We start from the raw sequence: 17,148 nt of genomic DNA on the forward strand, positions 1-17,148 counted from the left end.
AAGAAGGAAGATCCACCCACCATTGAGGAATGGACATTAAAAGTTGTGCATTTGGCAGAAATGGCGAAAATTTCATCATATCTTAAAGACCATTCAAATGAAAGATATATATCGGAATGGAGAAGATGGATCGATTACATACAGAAGAAGTATCCGAATAAGAAGATTCATATAGCATATGAATAAAGTAACTTTAAGTAGTTTGTTTGTTTTTTGAATTATAAGGAGTAAAGGATCTAGAGAGAATATGAAATGTAACAATTTGTTAGCATATTCTAGCTTTTGATTTGTGAATGCTATACCCTGTGCTTGTTCCGGGAAGTCTAGGGAGGGGGGTGGGGGGGAAGGAAGGGTGGCGGGGGGGTGAAAATGTTTGTATTTTCTACAAAACTTTTTAATAATAAAAAAAGAAATAAACAGAAATTAATAGAATTACAAGCTAAAAAAAAAGAATTAGAGAATAAAAATTTAGAGGAAGTTCAGAATAATTTAATATACATGAAAAGAGAATTTTTTGAAAATAGCAATAAAAATTCTAAGATGCTTGCCAGGCTCACACAAAAGGAGAAAGCTAAAAATTCAATAGGTATAGTGAAAGATAAATTGGGGAATTATTATAGTACAATGAAAGGAAAGTGGGGGGAGGTCGAGCTTGTCCAGATTGTGTTTTTACCATCGGTACTGTGAGTGGGAGGGGTAGATATGGCAGGAGCAAGGGGCCATATCATGTGGAGGGAGAGCGATCCCGCTGTCTTCGAGTGGTGGCACGCTCCGGCCCCCAAGGCTCCACTCGTTCTCCAGGTTGCACAGACCCTCAGGGCCTGGGCCTGCGACTGATGTTGTGCAACGCCAGGTCTGTAGTAAATAAAGCCCCCCTCATTTGTGATCTTATTCAGGAGGGGGGAGCGGACCTGGCGGGTATTACAGAGACCTGGTTGGGCCCAGAGGGAGGGGTCCCTCTGGTAGAAATGTGCCCACCAGGCTTGCACGCATTCCATCAGCCAAGGTCACAGGGGAGGGGTGGGGGAGTAGCGGTTGTTATTAGAGAAGGGCTTAGGCCGAGGGAGGCCACTGTCCCTCAGATGGCCGGCTGTGAGTCTCTCCTCATGAAGTGGGGTCATGGGGTTCAGATGGGTTTGCTGATCACGTACCTGGCTCCCTGCCACGTGGCAGCAGCTCTGCCCGAGCTTCTCAATGTTATCGCCGCGGTGGCGGTTGATACCCCCAGACTTATGGTCATGGGGGATTTCAACCTACCGTCCGTGGGTGAGGCATCTGAGGTGGCTCGGGAGTTAATGGGTTCCATGACGGCTATGGACCTAACCCAGTTAATTCATGGCCCTACACACACGGGGGGAAACACGCTGGACTTGGTTTTTGTCTCTGGACAGTGGCTGAGTGATCTCAAGATAGGGGATATAGTCATCGAGCCCTTGTCATGGTCGGATCACTCTCTCCTTTGCCTTGACCTTCGAACTGCTGCACCCCGCCGCAGGGAGAAGGAACCGACAAGATGGTACTGCCCCAGGCACTTGATGGAACCTGACAGGTTCCAGATGGAGCTTGGGCCAATCCCTGAGGTTCTGGCTCATGCCTCGACTGGAGACCTAGCGGCCGCCTGGGATAGGGCGGCTGCTGGAGCTCTGGATCGAGTCGTGCCTTTGCGGCCTCTGACCCGGTGCCGATCTCACCTGGCTCCTTGGTTCACTGAGGAGCTAAGGGAGATGAAGCGCCGGAAAAGACACCTAGAGAGTACTTGGAGGGCCAGTCATGCTGAATCTGACCGGACACTGGTAAGATCTCATATTAAGAATTACTTAGTGGCGATAAAAGCAGCAAAATGTACTCATTTTGCTGCTCTTATTGCATCATCAGATAATTGCCCGGCTACCCTGTTTAGGGTGACCGCTCCCTGCTCCACCAGGAAGTGCGGGAGGACCCCTTGGAGGGAAGAGCCGAGGATTTTGTTCAGTATCTGCATGACAAAATCACTCAGATTCGGGACAATCTGGACTCTGACTGGGTAGATCCAGCGGGGATGACGGAGGCAGGTCCTGAGAATGTTATCTGGGATAAGTTTGATCCTGTGACCCCTGAGGACGTGGACAGGATTCTGGGTAGACTGAATGCGACCACATGTTTGTTGGATCCGTGCCCCTCCTGGTTAGTGCTGGCTTCCCGGGAGGTGACGCGAGGCTGGCTCCAGGGGATTATAAATGCTTCATTGGGCGAGGGTGTCTTTCCCACTGCCTTGAGACCTCTCCTCAAGAAGTCTTCCCTGGACCCAGCAGTATTGGTTAACTATTGTCCAGTCTCCAACCTTCGCTTTGTGGTGAAGGTTGTTGAGAGTGTGGTTGCACGACAGCTCTCCCAGTACCTGGATGAAACGACGTATCTAGATCCGTTCCAGTCGGGCTTCAGGCCTGGGTACAGCACGGAAACGGCATTGGTCGCGTTGGTGGATGATCTCTGGAGGGCTCGGGACAGGGGGTGCTCCTCTTTCCTGGTCCTGTTAGATCTCTCAGCAGCTTTTGATACCATCGACCATGGTATCATGCTGCGCCGGTTGGAAGAGCTGGGGGTGGGAGGCACCGTACTCTCCGACCGGTCGCAGTCTGTGTTGATGGGGGGGCAGAGGTCGACCCCGAGGCCCCTTATATGTGGGGTGCCACAAGGATCGGTCCTCTCGCCCCTTTTGTTCAACATTTATGTAAAGCCGCTGGGCGAGATCATCCGTGGTTTCGGGGTGGAGTACCATCAGTACACTGACGACACCCAGCTTTGCATCTCCACCCCAGACCACCCCAACGATGCCCTTGAAGTAATGTCCCGGTGCCTGGAGGCCGTACGGATCTGAATGGGGAGAAACAGGCTCAGGCTCAACCCATCCAAGACCGAGTGGCTGTGGTTTCCGATGTCCCAATATAGTCAGCTGGTGCCATCACTGACTATTGGGGGCGAATCATTGGCTCCCACGGAAAGGACTCACGGCTGTCTTTAGAAGAGCACTTGACAGCCGTGACCGGGAGGATTTTTCATCAGGTTCGCCTGATTCGCCAGTTGCGTCCCTTTCTAGATCGGGACTCCTTATGCACGGTCACTCATGCCCTCATCACCTCCTGTCTGGACTATTGTAATGCTCTCTACATGGGGCTCCCCTTGAGGAGCACTCGGAGGCTCCAACTGGCACAGAGTGCGGCCACGTGGGTGGTGATGGGAGCGATGTGGCGCTCCCATGTAACACCTCTCCTGCGCGAGCTGCACTGGCTCCTGGTGGTCTTCCGAGTGCGCTTCAAGGTTTTGGTTATCACCTTTAGAGCGCTCCATGGCTTAGGACCTGGTTATTTACGGGACCGCCTGCTACCACCAATAGCCTCCCACCGACCAGTATGCTCCCATAGAGAGGGGCTCCTCCGGGTGCCATCAGCCAAACAATGTCGACTGGCGGCCCCCAGGGGGAGAGCCTTCTCTGTGGGGGCACCTACTATCTGGAACGAGCTCCCCCCGGAGATACAGAGGATCCCGGATCTGCGTACCTTCCATCGCGCGCTCAAGACCTTCCTATTTCATCAAGCCGTCCTGACCTAAGTCTTTCCCCTTTTTAAATGGAAATTTTAAATCTGGTTTTAAATTATTGGGGTTTTAAATTTGTTCAGCCAAATTATTTAATTCGTTTTAATCTATTTTAAATTTTGTATTTATATGTTTTATTCTATGGCTGTTCACCGCCCTGAGTCCTTCAGGAGTAGGGCGGTATACAAATTCAATAAAATAAAATAAATAAATAAATAAAAATATTCCAGCAATTTTATCAAGAGTTGTACAAGGGTAAGGAGGTTAAGAAGGATAGAATGGAAGCTCATATTGGGAAATATATAAAAAGGGGTGTGGAAATGGAGCATAAAGAATTAATGGAAAGGAGTATATCGCAAAGGGAAATTGCAGAAGTAATTGAAAGTTTAAAGGTGGGTAAATCTGGGGTAGACGGATTAGGAACAGAATTCTATAAAACATTTAAAACATTATTAGTACCGAAATCATTAAAGCTGTATGATGCAATATTAGAAGGGGAAAAGATTCCAGAAACATGGAAGCAGTCGTTAATAATATTTGTATTTTATGTTTTTTAATTCTGGCTGTACACCGCCCTGAGTCCTCAGGGAGAAGGGCAGTATATAAATTTAAAATAAATAAATAAATAAATAAATAAATAAATAAATAAATAAATAAATCTTAAACCAGATAAGGATCCGACGCTCCCTGACTCGTACAGACCAATATCATTAATAAATCAAGATGCAAAAAATTTTTCAACTATTTTAGCAAGAAGAATGAATAATTTTATAGGTAACCATATAAGGGAAGATCAATGTGGATTTGTAATGGGCTGTCAAATGCATAATTTGGTTGGAAGAGTGCTAAATGTAATTCACGAGATCAAAAATCTAAAGCTTAAAGCGGGGATATTAGCATTAGATATCTTTAAGGCCTTTGATGTGTGAGCTGGCAAGCATTAAAGATGGTAATAGACAGAATGGGGTTTGGAAAGAAATTTAAAGGCGTAATAGATCAATTATATTCTCGGAACTCTGCCTTAGTGGTAGTGAATGATGGAGTTACAGACAAGATACAACTCGCTAGAGGAACAAGGCAAGGGTGCCCACTCTCACCTGTCCTATTTGTATTGGTTATGGAACTATTGGCCAATGCATTAAGAGATGATGGGGAGATAGAAGGGATAGGTAAAATAAAACTAAATATGTTTGCTGATGATACATTGTTAACAGTTAAGAATATAGTGGATAAGATGGAAAGAATTGGATGGCATCTAAAAGAATTTGAAGAAATAACTGGATTAAGAATAAATTGGTCAAAATCTGAGTTGATGCTGTTTAATTACACTAAAAGGGAAGAGAAGGATTGGGAAGGGAAGCAAAGCAAAATGAGAATTAAAGATCATATTAAATACCTGGGAATTAGAATTATAAAAAATTTGGAGAAGTTAGAAAAGGAAAATCTAGGCAGTTTAAAGAAGGAGATTTTGGAAAGTTTGAATAAATATAAAAGGTTGAATTTATCATGGTTTGGAAGAATTGCCTTAGTAAAAATGAAGATTTTAGCGAAGATCAATTTTGCTTTTAGGATGCTACCAATAAAAATATCAGAATTAGAGTTAAAGAGTTGGCAGAATATACTGAACAACTATTGTAATGGATTACCTATAGAAATGAGCAAAAAAGCAGCAATTGTTAGCTCTGCTGGATTGACCCCTTCCTCATCACCAGAGAAAGAATGTGAGAAAGAAAAGGATGTGACAATGCAGATGATTTTGCAAGGAATACAAGATATAAAATTAAAAATAGAGAAAACAGATGAAAAAGTGGAGAATATACAACAGATGATGAAGAAATATGAAGACAGACTTGAAAAAATTGAAGAAAAAGAGGAACAAAGAGATAAAAAAATCAGAGACATGGATAATAGATTAGAAGAAGTTGAAGTTGATAGAAGCGGCCTAGGATGGGAGATGGATAAATCAGAATTTTACTTAAGATTTCAAAATGTGGAGGAAGAAAAAGGAGAAAATTTGGTGGAAAAAATAATAGAAATTCTTGCAGGAGCTCTAGAAATTTCTAAAGAAAAAATGTTGGATGGCGTTGATGAAATGTACCGAGTATATACTAGATATGCAATGAGAAATAGGCTACCGAGAGAAGTCCATATAAGATTTACTAAAAAATCAATTAAAGCACAAATATTGCAGATTGCAAAAGAGAAAGCATTGCAATACAAGGGTAAGGAAATTATGGTGTTGAAGCAAATACCAAGAAGAGTAAGAGAGTTCAGAAGAGAGTATCAATTTTTGACAAAAATATTGCTCCAGAAAGGAGTGAACTACAGATGGCTGATACCAGAAGGATTGGTGTTTACATGGCAAATGCAAAGATTTAAAATAGATTCAATCAATAAAGCTAAAGCATTTTTTGTGGACTATTTAAGAGAAAAAGATGCTGAGCCAAGAAGGGAAGAGATACTGCTCCAATTACAAAAAGAGGATCTAGTGATGATGGAGAAGGAGGAGGGTGCACTAGAAGGTGCAGTAGGAGGTGCCATAGAATATAAAGAACAGCGTGAACTGAGATCCACTAGATCAGCAAAACCTCTATATAAAGTATAAACATGGAGGAGAAAAAATTAATTACAATGAACATAAATGGACTTAATATAGCAACTAAAAAAAGGAAATTATTCCACAAATTGGAGAAATTAAAAATGGATGTAATTTGTTTACAAGAAGTGCATATCAAAAAGCAGCATGAATTACTTTTGGTACAGCCTAAATTAGGGAAATTATTTGCTTCATTGCCACAATGTAAGAAAAGAGGAGTGGTTTTGTATATCAAAGACACAATATTAGCGGAAAAAATTTATGAAGATGGAGAAGGACGAATTCTGATGGTGGAAATGATAGGCAATAATAGGAAAATATTGTTAATAGCGATATATGCTCCTAGTGACAACCAAGAAAAATTTTATAGAAAATTACATATGAAATTAATAGAGCTGGATTATGACAACATTTGTATGATAGGAGACTTCAACGGAATAGTAGATGAGAAAATGAGACTATAATACACAAAAGACAATAAAACAAAGTAGAAAAACTTTGCCAAAATCCTTTTTCAAGATGATAGAGAAAATAAATTTAAAAGATATATGGAGAGAAAGAAATGCAAAAAACATACAATACACTTTTTATTCTAATAGACATTTATCATGGTCCAGAATAGATATGATATGGTTGACAATGGACTTGACCTCAAACATAGAAGAAATAGCCATAGAGGCTAATACCTGGGCAGACCATAACTGAATGACGGTGAGATGGAAAGGACAAAGGAGAAGGTCTAGATGGACTCTAAATACTACAATATTAAAAGAAAAGGATTTTCTACAGAAAATGGAGAAAGAATTAGCCTTTTTTTCCAAAGAAAATAGAAAAGAGGATACATCAATGCAGAATCGGTGGGACACTATGAAAGGCTATGCCAGAGGCCTGATTATTGACTATACAAGAAAAAGAAATATTAAGAAAAGACAAGAATATAAAACGTTAGAGGATGATTACAAGAAATTTGAAAAAGAACTGCAGAAGTTCCCACAAAAAAAGACATTAAAATGAAAATGGACACAATCAAACATAAAATGGGATTACTAGAGAAAGAAGATTTAGCACAAAAAATCAGGAATGCTAAAAAGAAATATTTTGAAGATGCTAATAAACCAGGCAGATGGCTAGCATATAAATTGCAAATAGAAAGGGACTCAAGGAAAATATCTAAAACAGCTAATAGATGAGCAAGGACAAATTAGATTTGGAAATGAGGAGAAGAAAAACATTGTACAAGACTACTATAAAAAACTATATGAAAAAGAAAAGATAGAAGGGGAAAGTATTAAACAATATTTACACAAGGGACTTCTGGTGGCACCATAGGTGTTGATGGTCACTCCCTTCGGAGCACTAGCCCCGCGATTGCATTAAAGCCGCTAGAACAGTGAAAATCAGCTGTCTAGCGGCTTGGAAATTTTCCCCTCGGGAAAAGGGGGGAAAGAGAGCAGCCGGGCGTGGGTAGAGCTCCCCAAGAGCCTTAGGAGTAATTCTGGGGCTTGGAGGATGAGAGCTCCCTGGAAGCCCGACTGAGCTCCGGATCCAGGATTTTTCTGCTTAAGCAGAACAAGACGCCGCGACCACCCCTGCAATCAACATTCAGCTTTAAAAATAATTTCAAAGCAGGCAGAACAGAAACAGGAGTCCTAGCAACTGCAAGTACTGAACTTTAACTCTGTGTCTATATTTTTTCCTTCGAAGATTTTTAAAAAGGAAAGGAAAAATGGCACCTGAACTATAACAGGGCGTGGAAAAAGTGAAAGTTATAGTGAAAGTGATTGTTAACATCGTTAGCGCTTTAAAGGCTGTTTAAGTGTTTTGGATTCTATACTAAAGAAAGAAAGATTTAAAGTGGAAAGACTACAATTTGGACTCTAAATAAACTATAATACTTATAAAAGACCTAAAAATAATTGGACTTACTGATTTGGTTGCTGTAAGAAGTATAAACTGAAAGTTAAAAATGGCTTCTAAGCAAATAAAATCTGGCTTTAAAAGTGCTGGAGGATCGCCAGCACAACCATCAAAGCTACAGTCTTTCTCTACTTCAAACCCCCAAATATTGACTTTGGAAGCTCTACAGGAATCTTTACAGGAGGCTTTTAAGCAACAAACCTCTGTTTTAGAGGGAAAAATTAAGGGAGTGTCTGATGAGATGGCTGAAATTAAGGAAATTATTCAAACTCGGAATAAGGAAATAAGAGAAGATACAGTAATGGCATTTTAGGGTCTGGCAAAACATATTGAATTGTTGGATGAAAGAGTAGAAGAAATTAATCAGTCTAATATAAATTTGGAAAATAAAATGGATGAAGTCCAGACCAAGGTGGATAGGGCAGATGATGAAGTGGTGATGTTACAATATAGAGTGATGGAGTTTGCCCTGAGAGTAAGAGGTTTGAGAGAGCACAATCAAGAGAACTTGAGAGAGATCTTTGCAGAGGCTTTTGCAAAGATAACTGGTGAACAACAAGCAGATCTCTCATTGCACATTGACAAAATATATTGTGTTAATTCCTGGTTTGCTAGACAGAATCAACTGCCAAGAGATATTGTGATTTATTTTACAACAAGGAGGACCCGAAATGAAATTTTACAAGCCTTTTATAAAAATAAACTTCAACTGGCAGGACAAGAGGTTTTAGTACTGAAAGAAATTCCTCCAAAAATGTTGAGAAGCAGAAAGGAGTTTGCTTTTTTGGTGGATGAACTTAGAAATCGACAGATTCAGTTTAGATGGGATGTTCCAGCTGGACTGGTGGTGAACTACATGGGAGAAAGGCATCGCCTTAACACAATTTGGAAGGCAAAAGATTTTTTTTTAATATTTTATTGATTTTATTATATATACATAAAAATATAATAACAATTCTATTTAACATCGGATATGCAGTGTTTATACATAATTATATGGAAAAAAAACTGGTGTCACTTATACTATATATTTCTAATTGGTTTCTGTACCTTTTTCTCCTTCCTTAATTTTATCATTCATCCATTTGTACCACCTTCCCCACACAGTATAGTAATATGAATTCTCATCATTATTTATTTCATGGGTTAATTTACTTATCTCTGCGCACTCCAATATTTTCCTAATGATAAGTTCTTCCGGTGGTGGGTCTTTCTCTTTCCAGTATTGTGCGTATGCCAGTCTAGCAGCTGTAGTTATGTGTATCAGGAGATTAACCTTTTCTTTTCCATACCATTTCTTTACTATTCCCAGGAGAAATATTTCTGGTGTCAATTCAATATCTTCTCCAATTATTTCTTGCAACCATCTCCGAATCCTACTCCAATATCTTTTTGCCTCGGGGCATGTCCACCACATATGAAAGAAGGTGCCCTGGCCATGACCACATTTCCAACAGATTGGATGCATATTAGGAAACATCTTTGCTAATCTAGCAGGTGCTAAATGCCACCTGTGGAGAATTTTGTAATGGTTTTCTTTATATGTGGCAGCTCTTGTCAATTTGTAATTTTTGTTCCACGCCTCTTCCCATTCATTAAAGTTTAGACTATGCCCAATATTTCTCTCTCATGCTGTCAGTTGATTTCTGGCTACATCCTCGGCTCTCTCTTCATCTAATAAATAGTTATATAGCTTGGCCAAAGCTTTTTTTCCTGTTCCCATCAAAATTTCGTCTATTCCATTATATCCTAATTCTAAACCGTATTCATCCTTATCTCTCTGGTATCTTGATTTTATTTGCAGATAGGTCCACCAATCTAGAATTATACCTTGATCTCTCAATACATCATTTGATTTGATATTTCCTCCTCCATCCACAATGTCTTTATATCTGCACAGTTTCTCCATTCCCCATCTATTGGGGTAAATCAATGCCTCCACCGTGGAGAGCCATTTTGGGACTTTTACATAGTATCTCTGCCTAATTCCCGTCCATGTTTGTATTAAGGAGTCCCTAATTTTATGTCTATGGAAATAGATTTTCTTTTTCTTCTTTGTGTCCCATAAATATGCGTGCCACCCTTTCTGTAAGTCGTGGCCTTCTAGAGTTAGAATTCTCTTATTTTCCAGAGTGACCCATTCCTTTATCCATATTAGTTTGGCTGCCCTATAGTAGATTTCCCAATCTGGGAGTCCGAATCCTCCCATGTTCCTTTTTCCCTGTAAGATTTTAAGAGAAATCCTCGGTCTTTCCCCTTCCCATACAAATTCCCTAATATTTTTATTTAATTCTGAAAAAAAATTCTTATCTAAATTTATTGGTATATTCTGATATAAGAATAAAATTCTGGGGAGGATATTCATCTTAACTGCGGCAATTTTGCCTATAAGTGACAGTTTGGTTTTCCTCCATCTGTCCAAATCTTGTTTCATTTTGTTAATTAGCGGGATATAATTGTCTTCCTTTAGGGATGAGCACCTTTTAGTTATCCAAATTCCTAAATACTTTATCTTTTTGACAACTTGCAGTCCCAGAGTTCCTTCTATCTCTTTCTGCTGCACCTCAGTTACATTCTTAGTTAATATTTTGGTTTTGGATTTGTTCAATTTAAGGCCTGCCACCTCTCCATATTTGCCCAACTCTTCTAGTACTTTTTGCCCAGATTCTATTGGGTCTTCTAATATTAGTGCCACGTCGTCTGCAAACGCTTGCATTTTATAGGCCCCCTTCCTAATTTTTAGGCCTTTGATTTCCTCACTCTTCCTAATTTTTTGTAACGGGACTTCTAGGACCAAAATGAATAATAACGGCGACAGGGGACAACCCTGTCTTACCCCCTTCTTAATCTGAAATGTTCTTGTCCTATCTCCATTTACTAAGATGCTCGCCCTCTGGTTATCGTAAATAATTTTTATCATCTTTTCAAAGTTTTGCCCAAACCCCATTATTCTAACTTGTTTAATCATAAAATTCCAATTCACATTGTCGAATGCCTTTTGGGCATCTAAAAAAACTAAGGCCATCTGCTTTTCGGGGTGCTCTTTATAGTACTCTAAAGTATCTAAAACAATTCTCAAATTGTCCCTAATTTGTCTCCCCGGGAGAAATCCATTTTGGTCTTTATGGATCCAGGCGTTTAATATTTTTTTTGTTCTTTCCGCCATGATGCACATAAATAATTTATAATCTGTGTTTAGAAGCAAAATTGGCCTGTAATTTTGGATTTGTCTTAGGTCGGCACCTTCTTTTGGCAGTAGTGTAACTTGAGCTTCCCTCCAGGAGTCAGGAATTTTTGAGCCCATCAAAACCTCATTAAAAATTTCGATTAATTTGGGTTGTAATATTTCTTCCAATTTTTTGTATATTTCTCCTGGGAATCCGTCCAGGCCTGGAGCTTTATTGTTTTTGAGTTTAGAGAGGGCTGTTTTAAGTTCTTCAGTTGTTATCTTAGCATTTAACATCTCTCTCTCTTCCTCAGTTATTTGAGGGAGCTCAGCGTTCATCAAGTATTGATCTATTTTTTCCTCCAAGACCTGTTCTTCTTTGTATAGGGCTTCATAGTATTCTCTCGCTCTTTCTAATTTGTCTTCTTCTTTATTTAAAAGATTGCCCTTAGCATCTTCTAGTATCTGAATTGTCCCTTTTTCATTTTCTTTTTTTAATTTATAGGCCAGCCATCTGCTCAACTTATTAGCATTAGCATTAGCATACTGTTTTGTTCTTTTTATTTTTTGAGCTAGCTCCTCTTGATCCAAGATGTTTAATTTATGTCTCCACATCAGCCAGTTCTCTTTTGCTACTTTATCTCTGGGATTTTCCTGGAGTTTTCTTTCTGCTTCCTCTAAATGTTTAGTGAGGTCTTCCCAGGATTTTCTTTTTACTTTTTTTTATATGCCGAATATGATATTACTACCCCTCTTAGATAGGCTTTCATTGTATCCCACACTATTTCGAGGAATGTCCCTTGGTTTCCATTTTCTATAAAGAAGATCTTTACTTCTTCTTTCAATTTTTCTACACACTCGTTGTCATTCAGTAGTTTCACATTGAACCTCCATCTCTGGTTTTTCTTTCTCTTTGCATTTCTCCATTTTATTTCCAAGGGGTTATGATCCGCCCAAGTATTTGGGCTGATTTCTGCCATTTCTATTTCTAAGCCTAGCTTCCTGGTGACCCATGCCATGTCTATTCTCGACCATGACTGTTGCGGGTTAGTATAGAATGTATACTGACTTTCACTTGGGTGTAAAGTTCGCCATATGTCAATTAGGTTCATTTCCTCAACTAAATCAGAGAATGCTTTTGGTAAAGTTGCCCTTTTATTTTTATTAATTTTATTGCTTTTATAGTCTTTGTCTGGGTCCACAATTCCGTTAAAATCACCTATCATGCAAATTTCATTGTATTCCATTTTTCCTAATTGCTCATGAAGCTTTTCAAAATATTCTCCTTGTTTTTTATTTGGGGCATAAATGCCCACTAATAATATTTTGGCATTGTCTCTCGTAACTTCAACCATAAGGGTTCTCCCCTTTGTATCATTGTATTTCAGTTCTGCTTCGATTCCTTTTTTAACATAGATTGCTACCCCACTCTTTTTTTTCCCTGCTAATGAGGTAAATAATTTACCATATTTTTTGTACTCAAGACATTTACCCTCATCCTTTTTTATATGAACCTCCTGTAAGCAAATTATATCGAGATTTTGTTTTGCTAGCTTTGTAAGTATTAATTTCCTCTTTTTGCTTTCATTTAGTCCATTAACATTTACTGAAATTAGTTTCAGATCATCCATTTCTGTTTTCCTTGTCTGGTCTTAGTTTCTATTTGTTCTTACGGCTCTTACTGGTCTCACTTTTTTTCCCTTGGCTTCTTCTTCGGTCTTCTTCTCCTCTGCGGTTCCTTCCTTGATGTCCCGTTGCTGTGCGGTCCCCTCTTCCAGATTTACCACTTCTATTTCCTCTCTGCTACTTTGTTCTTCTTCTGCACCTCTTAACTGATCGAGAAAATCTTGCGCAGTGCTCAAACTGTCTATTTTTATTTTCCTCCCCTGCCAGGTGATTTGCATCCTTCTGGCAGGAGCCATCTAAATAATATATTCCTTTTGTTCAGTTGCACAGCTAAAAATCTGTAATCCTTTCTCGTCTCCCTCACTCTTCTTGGAACCTGTTTTAGTATTATCACTTCTTTTCTTCTGTAAGTTATTTGTCCTTCTCTCGCCATATTATACAGGATGTCTTTTACTTTTTTTCTCGCGGCCCTAATATGAACTTCCCTGGGGAACCTATTCCTCCTTGCATAGTTTGTTTGGACTCTATAGACATCGTCCAGTTCTCTAATAATCTCATGCTTATCCTGTTGAAGTACCTCCGCAATCAATTCGGCCATCTTTTCCCCCAAATCCTCCTCTTTATCTTCTTCAACATTCTGGAAGCGTAGATAGAATGATGCCCTATCGATCTCCAATTGGATTAACGAGTCTTCGAGTTCCTTGTTTTGGGTCGTCAGTGTCTGGTCCACCATATCCAATTTCTTCTCATTTTGTTCTATTCTTAACTCCGCCTTCTGAATTCTCTGTTCATTGTTAGAGATTGAGACTTGAATCTTGTTCATCTTTTGGTCTAGTTGGTGGATATCTGATTTTAATTCCGTGTGATTGCTGGACATTTTTTCCTGCATAGTCATCATCGTTTCTTGGATTAATGTCAAAGTTGATTGCACCGTTTGTAGTGTTGGTGTTGCTGTGGCTTTTTCTGTTTTTGATAGTCCTTCCATAGACTTTTGGGTAGCCGGAGAGGTCATGGTTATGGTGGGATTCGAGGGGATTTTTTTCCCTGTTTTCAGAATAGTTGACGACATGCTCGTTATTTTTTTCAAAATTATTTTTTGTTCTTTGATTATTTTCTCAATGTTTCTCCAGATTTTCATGCACTGGCTGCCACCTCTTTTTATACCTCTTCAAAAATGAATAGGATTTATTTATCAGTTGATTTCAATTAATCACTCTATATCACTTCCAATCAATTTCTTAAAAATATAGCCTAAGATAATTTATACTTTTATACGTAGTTGATTTGTGTTTAATTAATGTAATACTAATAAGAATTCATAATACTTAATTCAATCCCTCCTAATACGTAATAAAACTCTGATTTTCTTTAATAACTTAAATGACAGTGCTACCTAAATAAATTGCAGTTATAATCTTAGCTAAATATCTTATATCCTTCTTCTTCTTCTTTTTTTTGTTTTCCTTTAGGATAATTTTAAATAATGATAATTTTTAAATAGTTTTTAAAAAAGATTTAAATAGTTTTCCTTCAAACTCCTATATGACTATATACCAATGAATTAATTAGCTGAATACTGTAATTCTTATATTACTAAATATCGATAAGTTAATATATAAAATATGCAAAGTTACTATAGGTACAACTAAGTATACTTAGATAATTAATTAAATGAATGCAAATCAAATATCACTATATAAGAGTATATCTTGTAAGCAAGGAAAAGTCAGGACTTAAATAACCTAAAAATTAACAGTTCTTATTAATAACACTATTACTATGCAGAAGGTCAGAAAGTTAAGGACAGCGTTATCAAAAGTAAAAAGAATAAAGAGGAAAGTTATCAGGTTGCAATAAGGGACAAATGGTATTTTCCACAAAGATAAAGTTTTTTGATTTTGGTTTTTTTTTCTTTTCACTCAGCCATCAATCTCCTCCAATCCTTCCTTAGCCACAGCCGAAGCTCTATGATAAATCTCGCAGCTAGATTGTCTCTGTGCCTGTCCTTTTCAGTTTTTGCTCTGTCAGGCTTCTTTAATGGCTGGACTTCCTGTTCTCTGGTACAGGCAAGTATGGTCCGATCTCCAGCTTAATTCACCTTCCTGCTATGGCCAGCAAATGAGGAACAAAATTTTTCTGGGTTCTTATGTGTTCCTTGCTCTCTGTGTCCACCAAACCTCTTTTTACGCAGGCAGTTTCAGCGTCCTCGGTCTTTCCTTTTCTGCACCGGCTAGACAAGCTCTGTGCCTTAGCAAATTGCTCTCTGATCTCCGGCGCCGCTCGTTTCCACTCTGAGCCCCTCACACTCGTCTACGCCGACCCCTTTTTGATGTTCAAATCCACATAGGCAGGGAAAGTAAGTTTCGATCACGCCACTGCAACCTCCGATCTTCCTTGCTTCCCTCTAGTTGTCAGCTACCACAGCTTCAAGTCAGCCATTGAGAGGCTGACTCACTCACGCTGGTTTGACAGAGCCGCCCGGTTTTTGCGAGAAGTGCTTGCGCTTCACTTTCTTGCTCACCCGACTCTCTCTATTGTCCGCGGGGCTCTCCAGGTCCCGCGCCCCTGAAGGGATCCCCAAAACGTGGTGACAGGTGGTGTTGAGGAGTAGCGATCACTCACTCAGCACCATGTTGCTGCAGCTCACCAACTGGAAGTCCGCCATCCAGAAATTTTTATACTAATGTATTAAAGGCTGGATGCCCATCATCTCCAGAAATGAAGGAGAAGAATAGAAGAGATGGCAATACAGGGACAGAAGGAAAGTAAACAGCCACAAGCTGCAGCAGAGACATCGCTTATTGAAGAAGATTTATTGCAACTTTTTGGCACCATTCAACCTTTGGAAGTAGTAGAAAAAAGAGAAGAACCAAAAGATCAAAGACAGACTCAAGCTGCAGCTAAACGAAGAGAACAAGATTTAAAGACACAGCAAACCCAAATGAAAGCTCAAGAAGCTGGGGCTTCCGGTTGGTGATTTGCAGCGACAGGGTGTGGAGTGAGTCCTCGCTGCTCCTCTACACCTTTTTTCATCGTGTTTTGGGGATCCCTTGGGGGGCGTGGGGCCCAGAGAGTCCTGCGGACAAGAGGGGAAGCCAGGCGAGTGGGAAAGTGGGGTGCAACCACTTCTCGCTGGACCTGGCGCCTCTGTCAAGCCAATGCGGTGAGCCGGCCGCTAATGGCGGGCCTGAAGTTGCAATAACCGACAAGTGACGGGAAGTTAAGAAGGAGATCGGAGGTGTGGTGCCAGATCGAAAACCTTATTCCCATACCCTAGAGTGATTTTTGCGCTGAAAGAGGAGGTTGGGGGAGTCGGGAGAGGAGCGTTTTGACTCAATGTGAGGCGGCGACGGAGAGGGCAAAGCGGATTGCCGCTATGGAGACCCGACAACCCGATGAGCTAACGAGAGACACAGAGGGAGTAGATCGTCTTCTTAAAGAGCCCCAGATGGTGTGGTGAGAAGGAAAAAGTTAAGGAAAAGTCTTTTGGGGCGGTTGGGTGTTTGTTTGGTGAACGAAGCGAAAAAGAAGAAGGAGAAATTTGCGATCTGCCTTTGAGAGCTCTTGAGAGCTTTAGAGATACAGGAAGTGCGTCCATTGAAGTGGAAGACTGTAACAGCAGAGGACTGACAAGGAGACACTCTAGCTGTGAGCTTTTACCATTGAGAAGCATCGGAGCTTAGCAGAGCTGAGAGGCGAAGACCTAAAGCTGGGCGATTACTGTATTACATCATAGATATACTCCTACTTATTTTCCCTCCTGCTCCTTCCAATATTTGTGACTCTAATACCCAGAACTTTGACTTTGTTTTTGATAAGTACTTTTAAAATCACCAAAAATTATACCATACTATTAAATAGATTTCCTTAGTGTTAAGTTACATTGAAGTCATAAATTGATTAACTAAGTATTATTAAATAGTCATTGGATAAAATTTTATATTAGGACTTAGATTTGTATTTATTGAATTGATATATTATATATAGCTATTGTAGGTATATTTATCTTACTCACTGAATCTATTTAACCCTAAATATTTATTTCTTTTGGTAATAGTTATTTTATAGATTTATTTATTTTATAGTAACTTTGTATATATTAAGGGTTTAATTTTAGATATATAAGAACTATTGAGAGAACTGATAAATTTATTAACTTATTCATTAATTTAATTTATTAACTGTCCAACTTATTAACTTATTAATATATCTACATTAACGAACTATATTAAGACTGTACTTAGCTTCATAAGAACCCTACTTTTACTTA

The sequence above is a fragment of the Pituophis catenifer genome, unplaced genomic scaffold, assembly GCF_029215685.1.
Source record: "Pituophis catenifer annectens isolate HBS135680 unplaced genomic scaffold, rPitCat1.0.hap2 SCAF_4, whole genome shotgun sequence".
Taxonomy (NCBI): domain Eukaryota; kingdom Metazoa; phylum Chordata; class Lepidosauria; order Squamata; family Colubridae; genus Pituophis; species Pituophis catenifer.